Source organism: Thalassophryne amazonica, chromosome 12 (assembly GCF_902500255.1).
Source record: "Thalassophryne amazonica chromosome 12, fThaAma1.1, whole genome shotgun sequence".
In the NCBI taxonomy this organism is placed as follows: domain Eukaryota; kingdom Metazoa; phylum Chordata; class Actinopteri; order Batrachoidiformes; family Batrachoididae; genus Thalassophryne; species Thalassophryne amazonica.
The window spans coordinates 69,257,689-69,285,540 of NC_047114.1; the positions used below are offsets into that span (position 1 = coordinate 69,257,689).

Consider the following 27,852-nt stretch of genomic DNA (forward strand, 5'->3'; position numbering starts at 1 on the left):
CTCGTTGACATTCATTATTTGTATAATGAAATACTGTCACTTTAAGGACAGTGGTATAGCACTGTCAAGCTACACATTTGCCCACTAGAAATTCTACATCCGGTTATCACCTTAAAAAAAATATGTTAGCCCTCTTTTTTCCTGTGTACTCCCTGCAGTCCACGCTCTGCTTTCGTTTTGCGCTTTTAAAAGAAACTTCCGATTTTCTTGCGCTGTCAGGCAGCTGAAGAAAGGAGGCGGCGTGTTATCGAATGTTTTGTCCGAGGGACGGGGTCGGACACGGAAACCTCCCACTACCCGACTGTCTCCGGGTGGATCTGGATCTACACCCCTCCACCCCCTCTGTCCCCCTCAGGCCCCGTCCTATCCTACAATGGACAGCAGCGGGAGATCGGTTCAGAGCCGCTGTTCTGTCCGGTTGCTCAGCCGATGACAGGAGGAAAAACCTCGGAGTGAGTCCATGTGGCCTGTGCGCTTTTTTTGTCCCGGTGCCTCTGCGGGCGCGCAGTGCGTGCATGCGCCGTGAGTAAAGAAGGCGGGAGGCCTCCCCTCAGTTCTATTTTATTTATTTTTTTCTTCTACCCTCTTTTATTTCTGAGACATGATCGGTGCACCGAGTCGATTCTTTAAATGTCCGCTGAGCGGATGGAGTGAATTGCGCAAAAACCAAAAATAAAGGGGGGGTCAGAGACAGAGCGCAGTTTGGGTGCCGTGTGATGATAGGAGACACAATGACGCTCCTGTCTCTTCTGGGTCGGATCATGCGTTATTTTCTCCTCAGGCCAGAGACACTGTTCCTGCTGTGCATCAGCCTGGCGCTGTGGAGCTACTTCTTCCACACGGACGAGGTGAAGACCATCGTCAAGTCGAGCCGGGATGCGGTGAAGATGGTGAAGGGGAAAGTGGCGGAGATGATGCAGAACGATCGGCTGGGAGGCCTCAGCGTGCTGGACGCCGAGTTCTCCAAAACCTGGGAGTTCAAGAATAAGAACGTAGCTGTTTACTCCATCCAGGGCAGGCGGGACCACATGGAGGACCGCTTCGAGGTGCTCACCGACATCACCAACAAGAGCCACCCGTCCATCTTCGGTATATTTGACGGGCACGGCGGAGAGGTAGGAGATATGATTCGGTGTGGTCGGCAAAAAAGAGCGAAAATCTTAAGGTACTTGGTATTTGGTGCACCAGGTTCTGTCCTGAAATAACTGCAAATATTGAATAACTGCAAATATTTACCCAAGTCTGCACCAGTAAATTCTCCTGATCAGCAGGTACCAGCATGCCTCATCTTAGGAGCTCTGGATCCAAGATAGGGTTGGATAAGGGTCAGAGGTCAGAGCGGACCTGACTGAATAATTTTACCAGCTACCAGCCCTATTAATACGAAAACAATTCATATCCATGTGTAATTAGAGCCTCAGCTCTTAATCAGTTATTGAGTTAAATTGACTGACAACTATTTTGACAAATGATTAATCGTTAAATTGACTGACAACTATTTTGACAAATGATTAATCGTTTTGAGTCATTTAAAAATATTCATATTATCTGATTTCAGTTTTTTATGTATATTTTCTGGTTTGTTTTCATTCATTGTTTCTTTAGTGTTCTCTGGCTATGGACAAAACAAGACATTTGAAGGCATTGTCTTAGGCTTTGGAGGTCACTTATCAACATTTTTCACATTTTTATTTTGACATTTTAAGGCTCTAACAACTAATCCATTGATTATTTCCTTGATTTTCATTTTAAATTGAAGAAAAAAGTAAATAACGCAATGCTAAAATATCCTCGGCTGCATGAGCATTGTCTTCTTCATAATTTTCAGTTGTTTAATTGGTATTCCAGTGCAAAGTATTTTATATATATATATATATATATATATATATATATATATATATATATATATATATATATATTATGATGCGGATTGCAGCGTCGGCTCGCAGCCGCTGCGACACTCCGCCACAGGAAAACCACCTCCATTGGAAGCCTTAAGGACAAGTTGGAACATGTCCAGCTGTTAAACAATTTCTCATATACTCACTCCACTGAAAGCCATCAAAAGCCGCCTGGATTTTACCATTGGTTATCAACACGGAGGTGTTGATAACTGTGCCGCCGCACCGCGCCGGCTGCGTCCCGACGCGCGGACCCGTCCGCACGTCTTTCATTAAAAAAATCTCCTTTAACAGTGGAATATTCGGATAAAATGCTGAAACCGACTTCTTCTGAAACTTCTGTTCTCTCACGACGTCCTGGATCAATAGAGACTGAAATGTGGAGGTTTTCAGCTTGAAACAGGCTGACGACGGCACCTGGGAGTGCTGCAAGATATCTCGCTCCGTGGGAAGTCCTTAAAGCGACAGTATCACCTCAAAATCTCTCATCAGCCGTTAAAATTTTCACCGAAAACCAGCTTAATTTTTCGAACCGTGTCCACTTCGATGTGTCTCACAGGTTTAGAAAAAATTTTGATCAAACAAAGCGCCAGTCTCTCAGCAACTTCTCAGACAAAGGAATTCCGACGAGGGGCTGGACGACTCCTCCCACAAGGAGTGCTCACAGGCGAATGACGTCACCGACAGGCGTGGAAAAACTCACGCATGCGCACGAGGGTTCAAGCATGTCTGACGTAAAATCATATGAATGAAATCCATATAGTTTTTGAAAAAAATAAAAAGGACCTATACTTTATTGACAGACCTCGTGTGTGTATATATAATTTACATTTATATTTACATTAATTATTAAGAGCCTATTGTCTTATGTACAATTTGTACATGTTCAATTTATTGTCACCATTTTAATATTGTTGTGTCTGTCTATTGTTGATTTATATATTTTATTTTATTTTATTTTTTTCTCCATGAATTAGGAGGTTCAATAAATCAAATCAAATCAATAAAACCCCGCTATTAATCAGTAAATAAATAATATTTATGTTTTAACAGTGTCTGCGGGAGGGTGTGCGTGTGCGCATACATGAGCTTTTGACAAGCGCAGAAGTTAGCTTTGAGTTAGCGGAAGTTAGCGTGCATGCTGACGTCCACGAAATGTCTTGTAAATCACTTCAGATGTGTTATCAGGTTACAAAAACAGCATTTTCAGTTTTAGAAGTGTTTATTTCTTGCTAGCTTTTACATAATATATGACAAAGAGGTTATATGTACAAACAAACAAAATAGAATTTGCAGCTAGCTAGACCAGCCACTGATGTCATGGTGGCGCTCTACTCTGATTGGCTGTCACACCTGACCCTCAAAAAAAGAGGAACATGAAACAGAATGTGTCTTCTTAACCTCTTAAAATAGGTCAAGGTTAGCCATCTCTGAACTTGACCAAGGTCTGTGTCCCAAGAATGTTCCATGTGACTTTGAAGACTCTAGCAGTCATAGGACTGGACTTATGCAGAGCACAGATGGACATACAGATGGATAAACAGACAGACGGTTGAACGCAAAGTCTTCGCAATACTCGATGACCGTATTTGATGGCCTCGGGTACTAATATGTAGTTGAAGCCTTACATGTACTCTGTTCTGAAACTGGAAGTGCCGCAAGTATAACAATGATGTCATAGTAGAGGTCCAGACCCATGTTTTACTCACTGGACATGTCCAACTATAAGTACTAGTTTATAGTCAAACGTTTGTATGTTGTGAAGGTACTCATGCATTGTGGGAGTCATGGGTTGTGTTTTTCCTTATTTGTACAACCTGCTTTGTTTATCCTGCACTGGACACAAACTTACAACCTCTGGTATTTGAGGCTGGCCCTCAACAAAGAGGCCAGGACCGAAGGCCTTACTTTTAAGATTTTTTTTTTTCCCCTGAGATTTCTAGCTCTAAGACTGACTTATTTCACACTGGTGAATTATCTTGCTTGGTCCTTAACAAAAACCAGTATAGGATCATGTCTGGGCCCATTGGTGTCTTTGGTTATCTCCAGATTTTGTGACATCAAACGTCTCTAACTTTCCCCTGGATGGGATGCCAGTCCCATGCAGGTTACGTCTCCAGCCCAGGCCAGTACCCATTTACAGCTGGGTGGACTGAGACATTCATTTTCATTTTCTGCCACTTATATGTCTCTAGGTCATGGTGGCAGTAGACCAAGCAGCTCAACCCACACTTCCCTATCCTCAGCCAAGTTCTTTCACTGTTCCTGGGAAATCCCGATGCATTCCCACTACAGCTGGAAAAAAATTACTTCCATTGTGTCCTGGATCTTCCCTGGGACCTCCTTCCTGTTGGATGTGCCTGGAAGACCTACCTAGGGATACAATCAGAGGACATCCTCACCAGATGTCCAAACCACCTCAACTGGCTCCTTTTGATGTAAAGAAGCAGCGGCTATACGCCAAGTCCTTCTCGGAGAGTCAAGCTTCTTATCCCTGTCTCACAGTGTAAGCCCAGATAAACGATGGAGGAATCTCATTTCCGGCGCTTGTATCTGCGACTTTGTTCTTTTGGTCATTAACTAAAGTTCATGACCATAGGTGATGATACGAGTGTAAATCCAGTGGTAAACTGAGTCACGCCTGAGACAGAGACCATGTAGATTAATTGTCTTGTCTCAGGACATAGACAGGTAACATGACCAGGATTTGCATCCAGGTTTACATATTGGCATGCCAATATGCTCCCCCCAACACACACACTGGCAGCTATTCCTACACTGAAGTAATCCTGACATCTATAAGGGCCTACGACTACTTCATTAGTAAAAATGTTTTGAGGAAATGTTCTTCTGAGACCCCTCACATAACAAAGCTGGAAACCCCTAACCCTCAGGCTTCACCCGGCCTCCGGGCAGCCAATTCAACACCCTCCTTTTATGGAGTTGTTACATTATATGATATATAAGGGTAACTTAAATTAATAAAGGGTACAAATAGCAATGAGTGGAATTGCCACAGAGATTTCAGGTTCTCATAGGAACGTAGAGGCACGAACAACATCCATTGTCTTGCTGATTTCATACTCCCCTCCCCATCCTGCATTGTATTCTTTTGTGTGAACACGGGCACTCGGTAGTTGCATTGGGATTGATCACACAGTCTTGTGTGTGTGTGTGTGTGTGTGTGTGTGCATGTGGTATATGTGTGTGCTGGTTTTTGTCTGTCTTCTTTCCAGTGGCTGATTAGTGTATTTTCCTAAGAAAAGTCATGCTGGGATATAAATTGCACTTTTTTTGTATTACCAGATGTTTAATGTGGCATTATTGTGCATTGTTATAGTATAGTTTTAACACTGGAGTTCATTTTGTTTATTTGGCCACAGTTGGGTGTTCCAACAGGGCAATGATCCCATGCATACATCAAACTGGTTATGGTTTGGATACAGCAGGCTAAATTTAATCTCCTGGAATGGCCTTCCCAAGCCCTGACCTCAACCAACTGAAAATTTGTAGACTATGCTTTAAATCCAGGTCCATGCTGAAGTCACAGACCGAACGGTCCCTCCTAAAAACTGATCCACCCTGCCTTCAATGCGTATGCGTGATTAGCCATGGTTCACCGATTATCACGTCGTTTTTGCTTAAAACTGCACTCCAGTCATCATCTATTTCAGCAACAGGTATCTGAAGCTTTTGCACAACAATCATTTCCACATAAATTCAGCATTATTTCATCATAAAAGATGGATGAAGCAATCAGAGCACCGCAGCTAGCTACACAAGCTGCTCGCTGATATGTTCACTGCGCGTCGGTCATTTCAAAGCGTCACATAGTATCGCCTCGTTTCTGCTTAAAACAGCCTCGTTTCTATTTTAAAGACTTTAGAATGATTTAAGAGGTTTTACCTTGTCATCTGATGATTAATAATCCCATTAATCCATTTGATCGCTTTGGGTGAAGAGACTGTCTCAGATGACCTGCTGAGCTTCGAAATGACGCATGTGCAGTGGAGGCACGGCGGAACAATTTTTAGGGGTGGACTGTTCAGTCTGTGACACCAGGACAGCCCTATATAAATAGTTATTATTATATATTATTATTATTAACAAACGCATGTTTTTTGGGTATATAAGTCACACTGGAGTATAAGTCATAGGACCTCCCAAAGTAGTACAAAAACAATTGCGACATACGTATAATATGGAAAATGCTGTAGCTTTCTCCATAGGCTCCCATTGTCCAGCTGTTTAACCTGTGACTGTGTTAGCATTCTTACACTCTTAGAAATGAAACATACACTCTTAGGCATAAAATGTTGAATTTAATTGATAACGTTAAGGTAACTTTTTCCACATAACATTGTTAAGTGCAAAACAACATTGTCATTGACATTAATTAAATCAAATGAAACATTATTACTTAAATCGCATATTGTTTTGCACTTAATTGACAAAGTTATGTGGAAAAAGTTACCATAACTTTATCATTAAATTCAACATTTTATTTCTTAGAGTGTAGTCTGGGACTAATAATCATTTTTGCCTGACTGAAAGTTAAACCTAAAAACATCTAAAAAAAAAAAAAAAAATAAGGCAACGATTGAAACCTCTCAGTTTCCCTTTTAAAACAATGAAGTTTTGTTATCCTGTTTTCTCGGTGTACAAATTTCTCATCTAATTTGTGCTTTTAAAAAACTTCTTTCACTCCTTATTTATATTGTTTTACCTTTTTTTTTAACCAACCACATTCTCAGCTTTGCATTTTTGTTGCCTTACTGTTTGATTCCAGTGTCCTCGCTCATTATCTTCCCTTTTTTGTCCCAAATTTCACTCAACTAGCTGGTCAGCCGAAGATTGTCCGCCGTATCTTCACCAACAGCCGTGAACGCTGGCGACAGCAGAACGTCAACGGGCATTTGCGGAGCTCCGTAAACTCATTCCCACTCACCCTCCAGACAAGAAACTGAGCAAAAATGAAATCCTTCGGCTCGCTATGAAGTACATCAGCTTTCTGTCCAACCTTCTGGAGGACCAGGATGGAGGGAGGAATGTTGGCAGCACAACTGACGATGAAACTGGGCTGCTGGTTGGGGTCGGGGCCCGTGAGGGGGGCCCTCAGATTGGTCCACGTCAAGACACAGTTGTCAGCTGGCAAGGGATGATCTTCTAGAGACGATGTCACCAGGGTCCAGCTGTGGAAGCCTGCCTGATGGTGATGGTGAGGGCAGCCCTGAGAGCTTTATGGAGGACCAGGACTCACACCAGCTCCAAGGACTTTACCGGCTTCACGTGGACCCCCACTGCATCTAGCTGCTAGAGATCTGAGGCGCAGCGGACGCCCGTTAGATGGTTCCAGTCGCCGATGATGCTGATACTAACAGAGTATGAACAGAAGTGAAAGTGAACAAAAGCTGTGGACATGTTTGGCATCTCATTAGTTTTGATTTTAGGAAGGAAAATGAAACACTTTGTAGTGTCAGAAAGTACGTTCCCCTGTCATGATGATAACCGATTTGGTTCAGTTTGTGATTGGACAAATTTGAGCCAAGAAAGACTTGTAAATTCTGATGTCTCATATGTTTCACTGACCTGCAGATCATAAAGCCCGTGCTTTAAAAATCCAAAGACAGGCTGTTCCAATGAAATAGAGAATCAGCATCATCAGAAAATGAGAAATAAAAACAATCAAATTCAAGAATACTTGACAACTTTGATGCCTAATTCAGAACTTCAACCATCTAGCATCAGAGCTAATGAATGGCATGCTTAAGTTTGACATGGAAAGTGATGTATGTCTAGAGTTTGGATTCTTTAATTAAAGGGGTCATATTGTACAAATCAATTTTATGTACGAGGTTCTTAGATAATAAACCGACCCTTTTATTTATTTTTTTTAACTATATGGATTTTGAATGACATGCGATTACACCAATCATGCTTGAACCCTCGTACGCATGCGTGAGTTTTTTCACGCGTGTCGGTGACGTCATTTCCCTGTGGGCAGGCCTTGAGTGAGATGTGGTCCCAGCCCTCTCGGCTGAATTCCTTTGTTTCAACACGCTGCTCGAGACGGCGTGCGTTTGCTTTATCAAAAATTTTCTGGACCTGTGAGGAATATCCGAGTGGACACTATTCGAGAAATTAAGCTGGTTTTCTGTGAAAAGTGTAACGGCTGATGAGAGATTATGGGGTGTTTCTGTCGGTGTAGGAATTCCCACGGAGCGGGACGTCCTGCAGCGCTTCCAGGCGCTGTCGTCGGCCTGTTTCGAGCTTAAACATCCTAATTTAAGGCTTAATTCACCCAGGACATCGTGAGAGAACAGAGAAGATTCAGAAGAGGCCGGCATGAGGAATTTATGCGGACATTCCACTGTTTAAGGACATTTTTTTAATGAAAGACGTACGCGCAAATTCGCCGAGTCGTTTCTGTGACGACTCGGCAAATCTGTGTGCGCCGCGACAAGAAAAACACCTCCGTGTTGAAAACCATTTGTAGAATTCAGGCGGCTTTTAATGGCTTTCAACAAGTGAGTAACTGAGAAATTGTTTAACAGCTTGGGCATGTTCCAACTTGCCCGTTAAGATTTCCAACGGAGGTGTTTTTCCTGCCGCGACCCCCCGCGGTCGGGTCCAGCCCGACATGCGACTCTGCCCGCACGTTCTTTCATTACAAAATGACCGTTAACAATGGACTGTCCGAATAAACTCCTCATGCCGACTTCTTCTGAAAGTTCTCTGTTCTCTGACGACTTACTGCGTCAACAGAGCCTGAAATGTGGAAGTTTTCAACTTGAAACGGCGAGACGCTGCCGCCTCGAAGCGCAGCTCACCGTCAGGCGCCGTTGGACCGTCCTTAAGCGACACTACCAGACCAAATCTCTCATCAGCCGTTAAAATTTTTACCGAAAACCAGCTGAATTTATTGAATGGTGTCCCCTCAGTTGTGCCTTACAGTTTTGAAAAAATTTTTATCAAACAAAGCAACAGTCTCTGAGCCATTCCTAAACAATGAAAAAAAATCGACGAGCGGGTGGACGACTCCTCACTCAAAGACTGCCCACAGGCGAATGACGTAACCGACAGGCGTGAAAAAACTCTCGCATGCCCACGAGGGTTCAGCATGTCTGATGTAATCACACGTGATTCAAATCCATATGGTTTTTGAAAAAAATAATAAGGTCGGATACTTTTCTAATAGACCTCGTATTTTTACCATCTAAAAGTATTTGTTTTACCATCCTAAAAATCCAAAATCGAGTGCATGCACACATAGAAACTTAACTGCAATCAGCAAAATTTGCTCCTGAAATTGTTTGTTTTAGACTCCCATGACATACGTCACACAAGACCTTCTCAGAAATCTTGCTTGCTCTTTGAGACACTGTTTGACGCTCCAGCACTGATTGCTGAAGAGAGTGGAAGAGCTGTCCCCTCTGGATTGTGATAAGCAGCAGTTCCTTTTTATTTAAAGTGACAGGTGCAACAACAAGTCATTCTTAGAGACATTAAACCTCAGATCTCTGTGGTGACCCCGAGTGAAAACAAGAGGGAAGCTGAAGGGATTTTCGCTTACTGCAGTGTCTATGCGGTATTTTTGGCTACAATTTTAATATCTGTTTGAAAACACTGTGAATTTGTTGAAAAGGTGTATAATATGACCTCTTTTAAAAAAAAAGATGATGTCTGATTGTGTCAAACCATAGAGACAGATAGAAGAATGGATTCTCTATGCTTCATATGTAACACAAGTCTGAGCTGTCAGCCATGACTGAATGGGGCTAGAAGTGCCCCCGAACAGTCAAAACTATTGGAACCCAGTCATTCAACAATGAAGCAGCACATACATTATCTTATCAACATCATGGAAATATATTAATTAATAATACTATAAATACATTTGATAAAAATAATATTTTCTTACCTTGAATTAGCTTTGAACTGGATTCACTAAATGGTGCTGTGCATTCAATGACTTACAATTGTGACCCAATCCAAATATTTTTATGTGATATCAAAACATTATGGCCTAATATGAATTAGTCAATCTACTTTTCTTCCAGCTTTTCACCTCTATTTTAAAATTTGAAAAAAAATTACATTTCTATTTACCTATATATGTTTTTTCCCCCACAGGCATTACAGGCTTTGATTTTATCATGTAAAATCAAGAACTAATTATAACATTTTAGACTATCTGTCATAAATAAAGGAAGAAGTATGGGTATGATAAACAGAAATAGAGCCATTTAAAAGTGTAAAATATAACGGGGTGATAAATTACCCCACTTGGTCATTTTTAGTTACTAAAATAGCTCGGTTGCATGAGAGTTAAAAGTCCATCTGTGCATGCAACTTTTTTGTCACTTATATTTTATTAAACTTTGCAATACAATTATACAAAACAACAACATGGACATGTTTGGGTAGCACATTATTGATTATTTTGCTTAAACAATGTCCATTGTTTTGTCCATTTGTTATTCCCGTAGTCTTAGTCTGGGTGTTAGTTTTTCCATTAAGAATATGTCCTCTATTGTAGCTATCCATGGTGCTTCGATTGCACATCCATCTCCTCCCACTTATACATTTTTAGCATCTGTTAACATCATCTTTACCAAATATTCATCACATTTATGAAGAGTGCCATTCCCTCAAAAAATTACTCAAAGAAGTTCAGGTTTCAATGGAATTGTATATCCCAAAACTTGGTACGGGACATTACAAATTTTGGACATTTCCAAAAGATATGAGAATGGTCAACATCCATCATCACACATTCTCTCCAGCATTTTTGATGCATCCATAACTGTTTATTTTTTTTTAACTTGAGTGTAATAAAAAAAAAATCATAAAATTTTCGAAGGCAAACTCTGGTGCAACATTTTGTAAATCTATGCCCCAGTCTTGGATTCATCATCTTAACAATGAACAAAAAGGTGACAAAACAACCAAAAAACAAAACAAAGCAACCAAAAAAGGTTTTTTTTTTTTTTACCACATTTTCTTTGGTTAAAACAGCCATAACATGCAAGATATGAGGCATTTCCACAACAGCACAGATACTCTCAATCAGTAGAGCCACATAAAGAAAGTAGTACAATAGTAAACAGGTAAACAAACCGACTAAGTCAGATTCAACATTACAGAACATTTCAATTATTGCACTGACTGGCTGCAAGTTGCCCCATTTGGTGATGGTGGCGATATCTCCTTGGTGACACACAGTCACTTGAGAAGTCAGCCATCCAGTTCTGCTATCTGTCTCCATGTGCCAAACAAATATCACGTGTTGGAAGAATAAAATGAGTAACTTTGCCTCAGTAGCAAGCCAAAATCAGAGAGGGGCAAATGTGGGACATAAACGGCAAATGGGCATTTGAACCGAAGTGGGGGATTTGACAAAAGCTGGAATGAAACCCTGCAGCCTGTTGGCCTTTATTTCACATAGTTGCCCATTCCTGGCATAAATAATAGGACTGAACCCATTACGCAGTTATGCATTGTAAATAGCATTGTATTTCTACTGTACATCATAACAGTGACTCACTTTAATGTGTATAAGATGTACCATCGCGTGTTTGTTAATGGGTTTACTGGCAACATGCTCTTTAAGGAGACCAGAAAGGAGAATAAAGGAGAAACTCAAAGGTGAGAAGAAATTAAAGTGTAAAACAATCAATTATAGTACATCTAATGTGGTACAATTTTCTTTGGTGATGAAACATCAAAATCCCACCAAATATTGGCAACAGACAGTTAAACAATTTCACTGCCTGGGGACAAATATAAAATGTTTGATTTTACTGCAGAGGTACAAGACGTGCAGTGTTTAAAGTGTACAATACGTGAGTCAACGCAATCATATATGACTCATGCAGTCCTTTTGATATGAATGTCTGTTTCAGTGTGTTTTTTTTTTTAACTGTAATGCAGTTGTAGTATTTAGTAAGGTACACAAATGAACTCCATCGTTGCCGTATTTGTAACGTACACTTACACACACAATGACACCAGCAGCTTTCTGACAGTTAAGTATTAGTCAGTGTTGTTGGTTATTCTGCTTTTTCAGCAGGACTTAGTAGCCTACATTGGTACCTTTGGTCACTATGGTATTTTATGAATTGCAGTAAAAGGATGTTGTATGTTTGGTAATGACATAATTGTTGTATTATATCTATAAATATATCCCATGTTAAATCAATGACTTTTATATAAAACCTCTGAATAAAATGCACAGAGAAAAAGTCTCGCATTTGATATTAATTAAGCTTTATGTTTCTGTTTCATTTATTTTAAATGCCTTTGTAGTAAGGCTGCCAGAGGCACACACTCTTGTGATCACCTTGGTTATTTTGAAGTTATTTTGAGAACACCTGATTCTGATTTGGATCAAACTTTACAGGAGAATTGGATCTATGGATGGGTCAGTGGTCAAAGTCAAGGTCAAATTTTAGCCCCAAGAAAATATATAGGAAAATGGCTAATTTTATGGCAATAACTTCAGATATATATTTCTAGTTGCAAGTTGTGCCAGTGTAAAGTGTTAATCATGGGGTGTTAATTTTGCCCAGTTTGCGTAAAATCAGTGTCACACCTTAATCGTGTTAGTGTTAACTCACACAGTTAGTTCAGGTCTCTCAGGCTATGCTCACACAAAATTATTCGTAAAACATACAAAAAGTAATGTACAAATATTTGTACATGTCCCCCATATTCATCAACCAGCAGACAGTGATGACATCACTGAAAAGAAGATGGCAGATTTTCCATTTAGGCAAAAAAACCCAAAACAAATAAAACAACAGCAATCTGTCACACATTTCCCAATTTTAAATGTGAAATGCACATTGTGCATGCGCATTGAAATTCACAGGAATATGCACAAAATATTGCATTTAATTTTTCATATGTTATATAAAACACATCACGAAAATATATTGAATGTAGTTATATCAACCAGAGCAGCAAAACTTGGTTGTTCAAATGGGAAAGCAATTGTAACAAATTGTTATAATCATTTGTATATTATGTTTCACATTTAAACAACTAAGATTTGTGGGGCCGGTTGACAAAACTACACTGTAACAAATTTCCATTTATTTTATAGTACCCTACTGGCAACTAGAGTTGTCAGTGGGTACTGTTATCTACAGAGTGCCTACTGTAACATACAACATTGCCAGACTAATTAAAAATAAATAAATAAATAAAACACTTCAATGAGATTTCATTGGGCTTCTTCCATTTTGCTTGGGGTCATCACCACAGAAGTTTCGATTTGGGATCCACATGTTGATTTGGCTTTTCTATGCAATTCCAGCTGTACAAGGAGGATGGAATCTTGCCAGCCTTGCACCAGTGATAATCTGTTTGGGAGGCAAGTGCACTAACTGTGCATGTCACCATGTACTGTACAACACACTAATGTATTTGTAAATTTAATCAATCTCTTTTTGCCTAATATTGCCTACTCAATTTAAAGAGACATGATATTTTCAAAAACTCTTTATGCCAATATCCTGCCTGTTTAGAATTGAGTAGGTAATATTTTAGGTTCAAACAGATGACTTAAGATGACTTGCTTCCCAAACTCAATATTCCTGGTTCAAGCCCAGCTATTTTTTATTTTCCTTGTACAACTGAAGTTGCATTGGAAAAGGCAATCAATACGTGGATTCCAAACCTCCTGTGGTGATGCCATCAAAATGGACCAAGCCCAATAATTAGTGTGGCAACCACAGCTGCTTAATGTAATTTAACAGTGGGACAGTACTGTAACCTTTTACAGCAATAACTGCTGTAGAATAACAGAACAGGACTGGCACTCATCCGTGAGCACACGGAAACATCCATTGATATGGGATGAAGTCAACATTGAACTTCTGATCTTGGAAGTCATACCGCTGGATGATGGGGAAGCTTGGGGAGATGTTGGAGGTACACTTGTTTGGGGTAAGCTGTGGGGCATCTCTTATAACCTCACTGACTTATCTGGAATTAATACAATTACCAGCTTAGAAACTGCTACCTATTTCTCTAGGACTCGTCATTTTAACAATCCCACTAGTGTAAACACTAGAATATATATGATTGTTCGGGTGCAACATTTCTGTTACTTCAGCTCCATCAATCTTTAGTTGTGGTTCTTGTCTTTTTAGAATGCAACAGAAGCTGGTCACCCTGTTGAGTCTGGTCTGCTTGAGGTTCCTTCCTGTAATCAAAAAGCACTGAGGAGTTTTTCCTTATCACCATTGCAAGTGTACTTAGTGGGTAAGATCAAGACCAGAGTGGGCAACAGTGTGCCATGAAGAATCAAGATGGTGCAGGTTTTTTCCTTGCAACACATGAGCAGGTGGATTTATCTGTAAGCCCTTCCCCTCAATTTAAAAGTCTTGATCTTGTGCGAAACCACCTGCAGAGGTGATGGGTTGCAAGGAAAATCTGAACCTTGTTGACCCTTCATGGCACACTGTTGCCCAATCCTGGTCTGTTGTAGGTCTTAATCGTGTATAGTAGTTTGAAGTGATGTATGTTATGATATGGCACTGTATAACTGAATTGACACATATAGACCACTTCATGAATCTAACAACAACAATATGGGTGTTAATTCTAAACTCAGTGGAGGATCTTGAGCTGCTGACCAAAGATGTGATAAAATATGGGAGAGGTTTAGATTAAAAACAGTGATTAATGAATGCTGCTGCATGCAGAATTACTGCAGTGCACAGCTCAGCTAATTTGACTGGTCCTCAGAAGATTTCCAGTGTTTAAAGTAAAAATTGTGTACTGTATTTAGATGACCCAATTGCCTTAGAATGCAGGAAAAAAAGGGTATAGATTTATAAAATTTTCCATGAGGGCTGTTTCACAGTCAGGGTACGCAAGTATGTATCACCGGCACCACAAAAAAAAAAAAAAATCAAAGCGGTTACTTTGGTCAAGTTATTCATCCAGATCTAACTGCTGACTGGGGAACTTAAATGCTCAAAGTTTCAGACCTGTTAGATGTTTGCATGTACTCGTATATTTATTTCAAGATTGAAAATAAGTACAACCTTTCCGGAGAGGACTGTTTCTGACTAATAATTGTTGTGCAAATTATACAGGCTAAAATTAGTGCAATCTACCCATATATACTATCTACTAAAAGCAGTTGCTGGTAAGTATGTACTCCGAGTATATGACTGCTATTGTGTTTTCTGCATTCTCAAATAGTGATGGACAAGCATTTCAGGAGAGGACAGTTTTTGACAGATGGAGATTACACCCCAATATTAAAGACATTTGAGTGAATTAGGTCCTTTTGTGGAATCACATATAGTGATTACCTCTTTCAAACAAAACATTATATTCACATAACACTGATCTGAGTTTGAAATGCCTCTTTTTCTGGAGAAGACATTTTTGACAGACAAGAAATATTATTTTGAATGCCTGTTTCAAGTCGTTTCCCCCTGGTCAATGATCCTGGGAGTTAGATTGTTATACAATAGGCTTTGATAAGGAAATTAGTCCATTTAGTGGTTACCGACTAAATAAATAATAATTCTGGCAGCCCATCAAATTCAAAAAGTAAACATCATGGAAATGACCAGCCCAGTGTGATTTTTTTTTCGTGTCCCTTTCAAGAAATGCACATGCACATTTTTTTTACTTTTCTATTATAATCTTCCCCTTTCCTAACTCTAACCGTAACCATAGTGTTAGTGTCTCTACCCTCCCTGACCCTAACCATAACCCCCTCAGACCACTCCCCCGTCACCCCACATTTCGTGCCCCGTCACAAATGTATTCGTTCCCCATCACAAACAGCGCTCCATTTTTGTACCCCCAGCACAAACCCATAGATTAATGTACTTTTGTAGCCCAGTCTCACAAACTGCCGTGAGACTGGGTTGAAAGGACAGATATTTTGGGAAAACTGATATAATTAGAGTTCCGCTGATAACAAATGAGGATATCAAATCAAATAACCATTGTTGCTGATAGGCCAGTAGTAGTTATCACATGTAGCAAACTAAACTTTGTTGGTCATTAAATCAAACTTTATCTTTAAGATCCACTTATGTACCCTAATTGTAAAACATCCAGGCTCCCCAAACCTCCCTAGTAGGTCAAAACTCCTCTTTCATCCAAAGCTAGATCCACCCCTGGAACTCTGCTCTGCTGGTACTTTGAAATGTGGGTGTGGTTGTTGCTTTTGACTAGTTGTCATTGTACAACTAATTTCAGCCTACACTACGAGTGGGCCGCATTACATCATACATGATCATTTTATATTGTTATACACTATTGATACGCTTAGCTTTTGAACGATCCCTAGTGGCAGACAACAACATACCATCAGGCTTTGTTTCCCGCATTCCCCTCGTGAATTCCCCCCTAGTGAAGTTAGAATCCTCACTTCCTCCCAACAAGTGACAACTCCTGCAGAGGTTAGCATGGCTCAGTGACCTACAGGATATCCTGCCATTGTGAAGTACTTTTAACAGCCTGCACTGTACACATTTGCTCGCGTGTTGCAACTGCACAGCGGCCCTGATGACGCTTTAATTCGCTCTAATCAAAAAACCAACATGAGTAACAATCTGGTAGTGTCGCTGCAGCTTTGGTGCATTTTAGAAATCTACTTACAAACTATTGGCTGCCACGACTACAAAAAAAATCCCTTTAATTTCTTAAATAAAATGCATGATGCATTATGCATCCAGAAGATCATCAGAGACTTCCAGGTGCGTGGAGACCTCTCCGCGCTATGCCCCCGGCTTCTCCGGGGCACCTCGCTGAGGGCCTCTCCGGGTTAATGCCTGCCAAACATTTACCTGCTTCACTGTTCCCCATCTCCAAGAGAGACAGACTCACAAAAAGAGAGGGAGCTGAATAAGAGGAGGCTTGTGCCAGTGTTGGATGAGTGCACGTTTTGTACCCGTGCATTTGTGTGTGTGAGGGTGTTTGCGTGCACACTGTGCTGGCGCGTGTGTTTATCAGCTCAGTGCAGATGGGTGGCAGAGTGGCTCTCGCAGCCAAATGATTCAGTATGCTAATGAGTTTTATCTGTGCTGCTGCAGGAACAATATACTGTCTTTCTCACAGTGGAAATCCAAGCCTGCTGGAAACAGATTACACTACGCACACCGCCAAGGTAGTTATTATATTTTCACATAAAGTAGTAGAACATAGAAATATACACACACACATCCACAAATAGGGCTGCAAACATACAAGCAAAATATCATTTTAACATACACATGCACAGCCAGCAGCAGCCAGCATAAACACTGAGGAAAACTGAGGTAATTTATGTCCTTCACCAGCAGATGGAGATGTCATTCTTTATTCCCTCTTTTACAAGTTTCCAGTGGGATGATGTTGTTTCAACAGTGTTTTCCGAAAATGCTGCATTCCAGCTGAAGTTGAAGCTGCTGTCAGTTGATGTTTAAACTTTCAGTATATTTCAAATGATTCCCAATTAATAAAAGAGGCTTTTAACTGAAGGTACCCAAACTCAACTGGGAGGAGAGAGAGAGAAAAAAGTTCTTGCAGCAATAATCTTTTGCAGCTTTCTTCTGAAATAAGATGAAACAATGTGGCGTATGAGCTGAAAGCTATGCTTTGACTTTCTAGCCATGAGCTCATACCTGACATTATATAGCAAGAAATCACATGCAGAAAAAATAAATTAAAATGTGTGCTTGGTTTTTAATTAGTAAATAATGAATGGTAATATCAATGCACTGATCACCTTTAGTCACCTGTCAGTAAATCTATTTAAAACCCTGCATGAAAAATTATATTAAATTATATTTACTACAATGTTCATTCGTGTCTCATTGACTGTATCACTCTGTACTCTAAATATGATTGTAGTTCAAATAAAACCTTTCCATCTCACCTATTTTTTTGTAATTATTTTGTAGAAATCACACAAATACAGGTTGTTTTTCCATTACAACATTTTTGCCAGGTTTTTAAGTATAATAATAAAGTGAGTGTTAGATACATTTTACATTCCAATAATTCCACTCATTTAATATTGCCACCACTAGCATAATAATAATACAATAATTTATAAATTATGATCATTATTATCATCATTATTATTATTATGTTGTATTTATATCAAATACAACTCAGTTGTAACTCATGGCTCTAAATTCAATTTCAATTTCAATTTATTTTCATTTATATAGCGCCAAATCACAACAGACTTGCCTCAAAGCGCTTCACACATAAGGTCTAACCTTACCAACCCCCAAAGCAACAGTGGTAAGGAAAAACTCCCTCTGAGGAAGAAACCTCATGTAGACCAGACTCAAAGGGGTGACCCTCTGCTTGGGCCATGCTATAAACATAAATTACAGAACAATTCACAGAACAAATCACGGACGAATATACAAGAAATGCTATGGCACACAGGACAGGAGGATCGCCAGCACGAATACAACTCCCATCTCTGGATGGAGCTGCACCTTAAACAGAGAAAAAAAAAAAAACAACAACAACAGAATCAGGCATCAGAAAGACAAAGAAAATACTGTATATTTGCCAGCATTAAACAACAAGAAAACAGAGAAATAGTAAGGTGATCACTGGCCACTAGCCCTAACTTCACTAAAAGACCCAGAATTTAGGGAAAGTTGAGGCCGCGCCCGCTCCAATTACTAATAAATGAATTAAAGAGTAAAACGCGTAAACAAAACTGTACCAGTATGCTAGCCATATGAAAGGGAAAATAAGTGCGTCTTAAGTCTGGACTTGAAAGTCTCCACAGAATCTGACTGTTTCATTGACACAGGGAGATCATTCCACAGAACAGGGGCATGATAAGAGAAAGCTCTGTGACCCGCAGACTTCTTATTCACCTTAGGGACACAAAGTAGTCCTGCACCCTGAGAACGTAAAGCCTGGGCCAGTACGTAAGGTTTAATTAGGTCAGCTGAGGTGCCAGTCCATGAATAATTTTATAGGTTAGTAGCAGAACCTTAAAATCTGATCTCACTGGGACAGGAAGCCAGTGAAGGGATGCCAAATGGGTGTAATGTGTTGAACTTTCTGCTTTGTGTCAAAAGTCTGGCTGCAGAATTTTGAACCAATTGGAGACTCCTAATGCTGGACCTGCAGTAAACCAGAAAATGGAACATTGCAGTAGTCCAATCTAGAAGAGATAAGTGCATGGATCAGGGTCTCAGCATCAGCCATAGACAGGATGGGACAAATCTTCGCTATATTTCGCAGGTGGAAGAAAGCAGTCCTAGTAATATTTCTAATGTGGAGGCCAAAGCACAACGAAGGATCAAAAATTACCCCAAGGTTCCTCACTTTGTCAGTGTGATGTATGACACATGAGCCAAGGCTGAGTGTTAACTGGTCAAATTGATGCCGATGTCTCACAGATTGAAACAAATATGTTGAAATAGCTAGTAAAATCCATTTTTAATAATTTCTCATATTTATAGATATACAAGAACACAGTTAAGGACATAATCACTCAAACATGTAACTGTTGTCTGCCAATAAATTACTTAACTTTTAATTGTTATTATTATTATTGTTATTATTATTAAATGACTGATGGTTAAAACCATCTATATCTATACCACAGTCTTTACTGGCTCAGTGCCATTCACGTCAGTATTTCCACAGAACATATGCAAACAGTTTTCAACTGCCTTAAAAACTGCTCATCAAAAGTAAAACAAAAAAAGAACAAAAATCTGTTCTGTGTTCATCTATTTAAAACACTGTGTGCATAATTATATTAAATTATATACATTAACCCCATAATGAAGGACATAAGTTAGATTGTGTAAATTTAATTGCCAATCTCAGAATCCTTCCATCAGTGTTTGCATCGGTGTGTAATGTGATGAGACCCACTTTGTTCTCAGTGTTAAACAAAATAAAATAAATCAAAATTTGCTGCTCTTTTAATGTTTTTTTTACTCATATCACTCTATGGTGCATCACATGGCCAATGAAAATATGTCATTACTGTCATCCTTACATGTAATTATGGGGAATACAAGATTTCTTCATATGCACTTTCATATATTGAACCAAAATTCAAAATAGCAGTTGTGCATGAACTTTGGGAGTGAGAAGTGAAGAATCTACAAAAATTACCTTGACCATAATGATGTAGGGATGTAATTTAAATTAAAGGTTTAATTCAATTTAATTTAATCAGTTACCTATTTTCAATCATTAACAACTGAAATTAGCAAGAGTAATGACATGATCTATTGCCTAATTTAAGCACGTTCTGCCCTCTAGTGGGATCCAAGCACAATTATAAATTATTCGCTGACAAATTTCCTTGCAGTAATTGTTTGCATCAGGTACTAAATATATATATATATACCACTCAAGAGTCACTTATTTCTTGCAAAGTCATTTTTAATGCAGTGATAAGAGGAATTTAAGGATTGCGTGCAATCACAAAATTATGCATCATCATTCTGCAGTTATTGCAAGACAAGCCAAACATTTGATATGATTAACAAGGATGCTGAAAGCAGGTATCAAAGCAACTCTGTTTTCAAAGAAGTGCAATAAGATGAAGGTTGTGCCGAATCTAGTATAAGTAAAAAACAGAGCTCATTCAAGGACAAAATCATGCATTTTCCAGAGTGGTAGTTTGGGGTTGTAAGTCTTGGTAAAGCAGGAAGCCAGAAAAAGTACTATCATCTTCACTGCTGGAGTAAATACCATTCCAGTCCCTTAGGGTCTCCAGCCACACCTGGTCACCTTCGTTCAACTGCAACAGTACAAGATTGGACGCCTGATCAATATCCTGGCCGTACAGAGAGTCACGTGTCCGTAGCTTCCGTACCCCATTAACCACGAGTGCAGCACGCACAGGCCGGTTGCGTACGGTGATGTGATAGCTGAATAAGTAAACCCCTGAGTAGGTGACGTTGAACTTGTTGAGCACTGGGTCCCAGTGGCCCTCTTCATTGTAAAACACCTTATCAAACTTCACAGGCAGGCCCGGTGGCGGGAAAGACCTGCTGGGGAACAAACCCACACTGAAGGCAGAACGAATCTGCTCTACATCCTTTCCAGGATAGCCTTTGGGGCCTCGTGGCCCACGCCCACCTTTAGGACCTCTCTCTCCCCTCATCCCCATCATTCCTCTCCCTCCAGGAATACCAGGAAGCCCTCTGGCCCCAGTGTCCCCCTTCATTCCCGGAGACCCCCCTTCACCTTTTGCACCATCAGTTCCGTTCAACCCAGTAGGACCAATATCACCTCTTTGCCCTGGCTCACCAGTGTCACCTTTGGCTCCTTTCTCACTAATACCCATTAGCCCCTGTTCACCTTTTTGACCCTTTGGCCCAGCAATGCCTGGAGGACCCATAGGGCCCTCTTGCCCGATGCTGCCCTTAGTGCCATCTGGACCGGGATCTCCTTTTTGTCCTGGGTCTCCTTTCAAACCAGTGAAGCCATGTTCACCTTTCTCCCCTTTGGGGCCTGTGTCACCTGCAGTATGTGCAGAAGTTATAACTCCTTTGGAGTAACAGATTTATATAGCACTACTTTCCTAATCAAATTTGGACAGATTGAAACAGATGATACCAGAGGTGGGAGTAAGTCACTGTCAAGTCATTCTCAAATCAACAATCTGCAAGTCCCAAGTCAAGTTTCAAGTCAGCTGTCAAACACTTGGTGGTTATATTATGACTTGAAAGTTGACTTGAAACTTGCTGATTCATGACTTGAGAGTGACTTGATGGTGACTTACTCCCACCTCTGGATGATACTACAGATTTTGCAGGTAGAGACTCGCTTACCCCTTTCTCCTTGTTTTCCTGGGACTCCAGGGGCACCAGGAAGCCCCACCAATCCATCATCACCCTTTTCACCTGTTGTAATGTCAATAAATAAAGCGTAGATAGCAATATTGAAAATGTATTCATGAAACGCAGGGCTTTGCACAAAAGGAGAGAGAGCAATCGAGAAGGAAAGAGACAGATAATCAACAACTGTCCTGCAGGCAAGCCTCGTTGTACCTATGTCACCATTGAGACCGTTGGCTCCAGGGAGTCCTGCTAGGCCTGGAGGTCCTCTGGGTCCCATTTCACCCTTATCCCCTGGCAACCCTGGACAGCACAGATGCACAGAAGTTTGACCCAAGACATTTGAGTTAAAATCTCTTCTTGATCAACCTCTTGAAAAGTTACCACCTGTCTTACCTGGTGGGCCCCTTTCTCCTGGAGGCCCTGGCAGGCCTGTCTCTCCCATGGGCCCCACAGGACCTCTCTCCGGTGGACAGCACTCACAAAAGTTGAAGAAACATTCATTGTAATCAAGGCTATAGTTTCCAAGATTGTTCCCTGGGGGCATTATTGGGTCAGTGGGATAATCAGTGGGGTAAATATCACTGGAGTATGTGGTGCTGTCTGTAGGTGACAGAGAGTAGGCATCTGTCAGAACCTCAGTAGTTTCTTCTGTGTACAAGTTGCTGGAGGGGGATGGGGTTGCCATGGGACCTCGCGCATATCCTCCACCACCAACCCCGTCACTCTCTCCACCTCGAGGAGGCCTCTTGGTAGCCTGAGGTTTGGGCCAGCGTGTGGTTCTCACACCGGAGGTCAGCGCAGGCATCATAACGGCAAGTACAGTGGTGAAGTAGATAAAACGAAATGATGGCATACTGAGACCTTGTTAATCTGTGAGAGGGGGCAGAAACCAATGGAGCACTTTGGGGAAAAAGTTGCAAGTCAATCAACAATTTCTGATTCCAAAATATCTATTCAGTGCACCATGGTGTGGTTACAATGCATAAGAAAGTGACAAGAGAAGCTTACCTGGTGATGTTGGTGATGTTCACTACATCTCTTTCCAAGCAGGCAGGCTGCCTTCACGCTTATATCGTCGCTGGTAGCCCAACTCTTGCCCCATGAGTCCAATGCGAGAACAACGGATGGAAAAGCCCAGGGGGAATTAGGGGGTAGGCAGGTTGGCAAGAACAGATTATGTGCCTCCTAAGGGATATGAACTAAAGCAGGTTGCTTTATTCTTTGTGATACGGGATACGCACACAGCTAATGTGTTGTTCACACACGCCTGCTTTATACACAACTAGGGACAACTATAAAATTACACACAAACTCACAAAGGTACATGTGTACATAAAAACACAGTATGCATACTCAGAAAGCATTACATATTGGATGCCAAGAACCCAGTGCAGTACCTTGTAATGATCACAACATTTGGCAGTACCTCAAAGTAGAAAATGGATCAGCACACATCCAGTGGGACAAGGATCAATGTCCCAAAGAGAGACTGTGGCAACATTGATCCAACATGTCAACACTTTGATCTGAAAACCTCTCCAAAGAACCTTGTAAACCCAGCAACCCTTAAAGAAACACAAAACCAGTGAACCAAGCTTCACGTGTTTAAAATACATGGTCGCTAAATAAAGAATGCCAACTGTTTTAAACTTACGTACACACAAAACCATTTATTGTACAAATCTTCAACATTCATCGACATACATAACTGCCAATACTAGGTGCAAACTGACTTTCAAAGCAAAATACCATTACATTGAGAGTGTTGGGTAGTCTGAATGCCCATTAGATGACAAATGTGTTAAGTCTTGTTGATATGTATGTAAAACATCAAGAGGCATAAATATAACCAAACATCACAAAGTACAAATGTGTAATAATGAGTTTTGTGGCTTGGGGGATAACATCAAGAAGTATTTGAAATTTTGGTGGTGATGTTCTTACAATTCCTTACTATCCAAGTAGGATGAAGCAGGTCAACTGGACCTGTTTAGTTCCTTGAAGATCTTTAGCTTTTCATCTAGAAAAGGTTGACTGGCTAATTTTCTGCTTTGAGGCATTGCTGGTTGCTACTGTTCTCAGTTTCATTTAAGGCATGTTGAGGATGATCTTTGAGCTGCTGTGATATTGATGAAAGCATAGAATTATAAGTGGGAGAAAGGTGGTACCTAAGCACATCCATCTTCCCCATCTAAAATATGAACATTGTTATCTTCAAAGGTGTGTCTGTTTTCCTTCAAATACTGGTTGATGGCCGAGTCTTGACCAGAGGTGCTGACACTCTTGTGATAAGTGATTTGTTTGTTGAATGGCTGTTTGTTTTCTCCGATGTATAGAATTCGTTGCACTTCTCACTGCACTGATCCGCAGACACCAGATAGCTTTTGTGGGTGTGTTTTGTACGGCCTTTGGGTCAACCATTTTCTGTATGATGGTGCTACTGGGTTTGAAAAATACAGGAATGTTGTGTTTCTTGAAAATCCTCCTGAGTTTCTCAGAAATCTCAGTCCCAAATGGAATTCCTTTTGTTCTTTTCTTCATAAAGAAGTGGAATGGAATTACTACAACCCCAATTGCAATGATGTTGTGCAAAATGTAAATAAAAACAGAATACAATGATTTGCAAATCCTCTTCAACCTATATTCAACTGAATACACCACAAAGACAAGATATTTAATGTTCAAACTGATAAACGTAATTGTTTTTTGTGCAAATATTTGCTCATTTTGAAATGGATGCCTCCAACACATTTCAAAAAAGCTGGGACAGTGGTATGTTTACCACTGTGTTACATCACTTTTCCTTCTAACAACACTCAATAAGCATTTGGGACTGAGGACACTAATGGAGCTTTGTAGGTGGAATTATTTCCCATTCTTGTTTGATGTATGACTTCAGTTGTTCAACAGTCCGGGATCTCTGTTGTTGTATTTTGTGCTTCATAATGCGCCACACATTTTCAGTGGGCGACAGGTCTGGACTGCAGGCAGGCCAGTCTAGTACCCGCACTCTTTTACTATGAAGCTGTATTCTGCACTGTTGTAACACGTGCAGAATGTGGCTTGGCATTGTCTTGTTGAAATAAGCCGGGACGTCCCTGAAAAAGATGTTGCTTGGATGGCAGCATGTGTTGCTCCAAAACCTGGATGTACCTTTCAGCACTGGTGGTGCCATCACAGATGTTTTACACACTAACACACCCCCATACCATCACAGATGCTGGCTTTTGAACTTTGCGCTGGTAACAATGTGGACGGTCTTTTCCTCTTTTGTCCGGAGGACACAACGTCCATGATTTCCAAAAACAATTTGAAATCTGGACTCATCAGACCACAGCACACTTTTCCACTTTGAGTCTGTCCATTTCAAATGAGCTCGGGCCCAGAGAAGGCGGTGGCGTTTCTGGATGTTGTTGATGCATGGCTTTCGCTTTGCATGGTAGAGTTTTAACTTGCACTTGTAGATGTAGCAACGAACTGTGTTAACTGACAATGGTTTTCTGAAGTGTTCCTGAGACCATGCGTAAGATCCCCTACACAATGATGTCGGTTTTTAATGCAGTGCCGCCTGAGGGATCAAAGGTCACGGGCATTCAATGTTAGTTTTTGGCCTTGCCGTTTATGTGTAGCAAGTTCTCCAGATTCTCTGAATCTTCTGATTATATTATGGACTGTAGATGATGGAATCCCTAAATTCCTTGAAACATTGTTCTTAAACTGTTGGACTATTTTTTCACGCAGTTGTTTACAAAGTGGTGATCCTCACCCCATGTTTGCTTGTGAATGGCTGAGCCTTTTGGGGATGCTCCTTTTATACCCAATCATACTCACCTGTTTCCAATTAGGTGTTCTTTGAGCATTCATCAACTTTCCCAGTCTTTTGTTGCCCCTTCCCAGCTTTTTTTAAATGTGTTGCAGGCATCATGAGCAAAATGAGCAAATAGTTGCACAAAAACAATAAAGTCTATTGTTTTGAACATTAAATATCTTGTCTTTGTGGTGTATTCAATTGAATATAGGTTGAAGAGGATTTTCAGATCATTGTATTCTGTTTTTATTTATATTTTACACAATGTCCCAACTTCATTGGAATTGGGGTTGTATAATAGATATATAACTAACAATGCTTTGACTGTAGAGTTGTTAAAAATGTACATGTTCTTTCAATCATTTCTCGAAAAGTAAAACATTGATCTTGATTAAGACTGTAATACATATCACATGACAGACAACTATTCATTCATTCATTTTCTGTTTTTTATCCAGGTCCAGCAGCATACCAAGCATACCTGAGTCATTCCCAAGGCAACTGGGAAATATAATCCATCCAGCATACCCTGGGTCTTTCCTGGGGTCTCCTCCCAATTGGATGTGCCTAGAAGACATCCTGAGGGAGACGACCAGGGGCCATCCTCACCAGATGCCTGAATCACCTCAGCTGGATGCTTTCAAAATTAATTTCACAAAGCCAAATTCACACCACAATCTCATCATTGACATGAATGTCATGGCAACACTGTGCTTTTGTTGGGAAAGTGTAGGAACACGGACCCACAACAGGGGGCGCAAATGAACGGACAATGGAGGAAGTCAAATAACAACACTTTACTGTTGTGAATGGGCACAACAAACACAACAGATTACAACAATAGACAAAAAGCCAAATCACAAAAGGTATCGTGTGGGCAGGCTCAAAGATAGAAGACGTCTGTCCAAAGCAGAACTGGAACCACACGATTTCCTCCGCCACCAGACCCCGGGAATACTGGAGCCGCCAAGTCCCGAACTCCCAGGTGGCCACTGCCTCCGCGTGTCGGACCTGGTACTGCTGGCGAGGAACAAATAAACAATTAAATGTGGGCGCGTTTGCACCCAGCAATCCGCACGGCGGGAAAACTACCTCCACCTCTCGTTGGAAAAAGAGTCTGCTATACAATGCACAAAAGTAACAAAAGGTTACTGTCGAAAGATCTCACAGTCGGCTGAGAACGTTACCTTCCAGGTAGAGCGATATCTCGGCAAAGAGGTCTAGACGTCGTCCTGCTGATGTACCCCTGCTGATCAGATGATTGGTAACAGCTGTTGCAGGTGATGCGTGACAGCTGTCACCCTGGCTGCTCCTGTGAGGCGGCTGCGCCCTCTGGTGCCTGGAGCCCGCACTCCAGACAGGGCGCCCTCTGGTGGTGGGCCAGCAGTACCTCCTCTTCTGGCGGCCCACACAACAGGACCCCCCCCTCAACGGGCGCCTCCTGGCGCCCGACCAGGCTTGTCCGGGTGGCGGCGGTAGAAATCGGCCAGGAGGGCCGGGTCCAGGACGAAGCTCCTCTTCACCCAGGAGCGTTCTTCGGGTCCATACCCCTCCCAGTCCACCAAATACTGGAAGCCCCGGCCCATCCTACGGACATCCAAGAGCCGGCGCACAGTCCAAGCCGGCTCGCCATCGATGATCCGGGCAGGAGGCGGCGCCGGACCCGGAGCACAGAGGGGTGAGGTGTGATGTGGTTTTACCCGGGACACATGAAACACAGGATGGATCCGCAGTGAGGCCGGAAGCTGAAGCCTCACTGCGGCTGGACTGATGACCTTAAGGATCTTGAAGGGGCCGATGTAACGGTCCTGTAGCTTGGGGGAGTCCACTTTGAGGGGAATGTCCTTTGTGGACAACCATACCTCCTGCCCTGGCCGATACGCAGGGGCCGGGGTCCACCGACGGTCTGCATGGGCTTTTGCCCTCGTCCGGGCCTTTAGCAAAGCAGAACGGGCGTCACGCCACACCCGACGGCACTTCCGTAGGTGGGCCTGGACCGAGGGCACACCGACCTCTCCCTCAACCACCGGAAACAACGGGGGCTGATACCCCAGACACACCTCAAAAGGGGAGAGGCCGGTGGCTGAAGACACCTGGCTGTTATGGGCATACTCGATCCAGGCCAAATGGGTACTCCAGGCCGCCGGGTGTGCGGCAGTCACGTAGCGCAAGGCCTGTTCCACCTCCTGATTCACCCGTTCTGCTTGCCCGTTGGTCTGAGGGTGGTACCCGGACGAGAGACTCACTGTGGCCCCAAGTTCCCGGCAGAAGCTCCTCCAGACTTGCGAGGAGAACTGGGGACCGCGATCGGAGACGATGTCTGTTGGAATCCCATGCA

General features: G+C 41.5%; 1 pseudogene; it reads right to left on the reverse strand.

Moving 5' to 3' along the window:
* The window catches only part of LOC117521269, a 41,049-nt pseudogene extending 18,473 nt beyond the window's left edge, over window positions 1-22,576 (reverse strand).
* Window positions 22,577-27,852: the final 5,276 nt, after the last annotated feature.